A 2,972-nucleotide genomic window follows, 5' to 3' on the forward strand; every position below is an offset into this window, starting at 1 on the left:
CACACCATTCTGTTGTTGGAGTACGCCCACACCATTCTGTTGTTGGAGTATGCCCACACCATTCTGTTGTTGGAGAGCCCACACCATTCTGTTGTTGGAGTACGCCCACACCATTCTGTTGTTGGAGTACGCCCACACCATTCTGTTGTTGGAGTACGCCCACACCATTCTGTTGTTGGAGTACGCCCACACCATTCTGTTGTTGGAGTACGCCCACACCATTCTGTTGTTGGAGTACGCCCACACCATTCTGTTGTTGGAGTACGCCCACACCATTCTGTTGTTGGAGTACGCCCACACCATTCTGTTGTTGGAGTATGCCCACACCATTCTGTTGTTAGAGTACGCCCACACCATTCTGTTGTTGGAGTACGCCCACACCATTCTGTTGTTGGAGTACGCCCACACCATTCTGTTGTTGGAGTATGCCCACACCATTCCAACACAGAAAAACTGCTTGTTAACATACTTAATTGCCATTTTTAAAGGAAAATTATTAAATTCATATTGTAGTTAATTATAGGTCCTATTTAATATAATTCTGGAAACACTGGCCAGTTACTTAAAAAAGTGTGGGTAGTGCTAAAACAATAGCATCATATCTGAATTCCTCCATCATTATGCACCTTCACCATTCATTCAAAAAACAAATATTTGGTTGAAAAGTTATCCTGCTATTTTAGTCTCTCCTGTGAGGTCAACTAAACTCTCTCTCTATGGTCTCCATCAGGTCCACTTCTGATCCATCATACAGAATGACAGGCATGGAGAGAGAGGGACCATTGCCATCGTCCAGGACTCTGGGGAGGAACCGATAGATATGTCAATAATTGTAAGAACAATAAAATAACTGGCAGAGGGGGTTTCAGACATAGCCTAAAGAAATAGGTTGAATGAAACTGTGGACCAAATTCTGATAGCGCAAATGGGCTCAGTCAGTGAGCCACAGAGGCAATATATATATAGCCACGGTCTATTTCCAAATTATTCCAAATTACAATTAGATATGTTATTGCAGTCTTTATTTTCAGCATATTTCCATGTTTTAAATAATATAAATAAATTAGCAACAATAAAACACATGTTTGTTTCCAAGTTGTTTGCAGACGTGGAACTAATCTGATCAGCCCAAAGCACAATGGCTTGGTATTTTGATATGCTCAAGGTGAATTTGATCATGCTCGATCTTCAGTTACTACAGAAATCGTGTGTGTGCGACACTGAGCTAAAAATGAATAATGCATGAAAGAGCAGGATAGGCTACTTACGAGTCTGTTTCTGCTCGAGGCACTGACTCCACACAAGCTGACCCGGTTGTCAACAAGTCCTGTTAAGAGTTTTGACAACAGAGTTGGCAGAAAACAATATATAGTTTGCAGATAACTTAAAACATACACATGTTTTAATATGTTACCCATACCATTGGTTACGTAAGTTTAAAACAGGAAATCGTAGATCAACATTCTGTCAATTTGATTTTCCTTGTCCATCACCACTGACCAGAACTAGAAAAAATAATATTCTTACATTTTCCTGAGTTCCGCTTGAGAACTGAATCTGTGTATTTTTGCAAAACTGGTTGAAGACCGGGATGCCTTTCTTGTCCTTGACTCCAACAGAACCGTTATCTGGACAACATGCCCCAGGTCCCTCCGACAATTCAGAACTCTGCCAGTGAGGGGTTGAATTGAAAACGCTTTCATTGTGGACTCGACTGGAATAACATAACCCATATGTATTAGACCTTATGAAAGGTTTCGTTTGATACGTTTTCCTCTTGGAACGCAATTCCCGATTGTCATATTCCTGTAGAACTCGATTCAGTTCCACATCAATGTCATCATCCTCTACGGAAAATTCAGAATCGTGTCCTTCACTGTGGCAGTCTTGTTGCGCTCTATTTCGTGACTGACTTAAATTCGTAGATGTTGTTATTTTCAATGGTTTGAACAAGTGTCTTTCCTCTTTCAAAACGTGGACTGTGTTGTCATCTCTTCTGAATGAGTTTATCTCGTTGACACTGGCAGGAGCAACCGTCTTTCTTCGACTACTAACGCTACCCATGTTGTTGTTGTTGTCCCTTGGCACCAGGCTGTAAACATTTACAAGGCACAGCAAAGGCACGCTCCCATTTCCATTTCGCGTTGGTCCCCCACCAAGAAATCTAAGAACTCAGAAGTGAAACATTAACTTGTCTCCACGCAGTAGCTCGTACAATAATTAGGCTAATTTATGCACGGGCTGAAGGCAGTCATTCTCTCTGTGGCACAATGGAATCATAAAAAAAAACGAAACCTAAAAATGTGTGGCAGAATAGCCGCCTAGATTAGAGTCATCTGAGTACCGAGAGGGCATTTGGTGAAACTTTCCAAATGTTATTGTGTTCTACTGAGGTCCATGACGTCTCCATCCATTTAAGGACACTGTCTAAAAGCGCACGGTTTACAATCCTACAATTGCATCGCCGAGAATCGTCACCATCACAAGTTCTGTAGATAGCCTTCTAGCCCACTGTAAAGCTTTTACGGTGCCTGCCTGAGTCTCATGGGTGTGGGGATGAGAACAGCTGGACTGGACCGAGACGCTCAATAACAACCGCTCACAATCCTATGGCGAGGAGACGGAAAACTCCTCCTTCTCCATCACGTTTTATAGAGGACAAATAAGATACTGCACAGTTAGAACATTCCAGTTGGATAAAACCCCTCCTTTAAAAAAAAAATTCAACTTTTCTAAGTAGCCAACACAGACCTACAGCGAAGTTGATAACCTCACCTCTAAATTGGCTTATACACATGAATAGCCAACAATTCTGATGCAATTGATTGTTTTATTCCAAAACTTCAAAAGAAAAATGTATATCTTGATCAAATGAGTTGCAGTGGAAAACGTGACATGAGAAAAGTCCATGTAACTGAACGGCATTAGCTAAGAGGAAGCTATAGCCAAACAGATGCTACCCACCAGTGGTC

At 41.6% G+C, this 2,972-nt stretch overlaps 1 long non-coding RNA gene across 1 annotated transcript; it reads right to left on the reverse strand.

The window, feature by feature from the left end:
- Window positions 1-306: 306 nt before the first annotated feature.
- LOC135526936 (uncharacterized) lies at window positions 307-2,643 on the reverse strand. The gene is made up of 3 exons (XR_010453370.1): window positions 1,528-2,643; window positions 1,269-1,327; window positions 307-800 (listed from the first exon to the last, which is right to left on the reverse strand). It is a non-coding gene; the product is annotated as an uncharacterized LOC135526936 (long non-coding RNA).
- Between the last annotated feature and the right edge of the window lie 329 nt (window positions 2,644-2,972).

The sequence above is a fragment of the Oncorhynchus masou genome, chromosome 32 (assembly GCF_036934945.1).
Source record: "Oncorhynchus masou masou isolate Uvic2021 chromosome 32, UVic_Omas_1.1, whole genome shotgun sequence".
Classification (NCBI taxonomy): domain Eukaryota; kingdom Metazoa; phylum Chordata; class Actinopteri; order Salmoniformes; family Salmonidae; genus Oncorhynchus; species Oncorhynchus masou.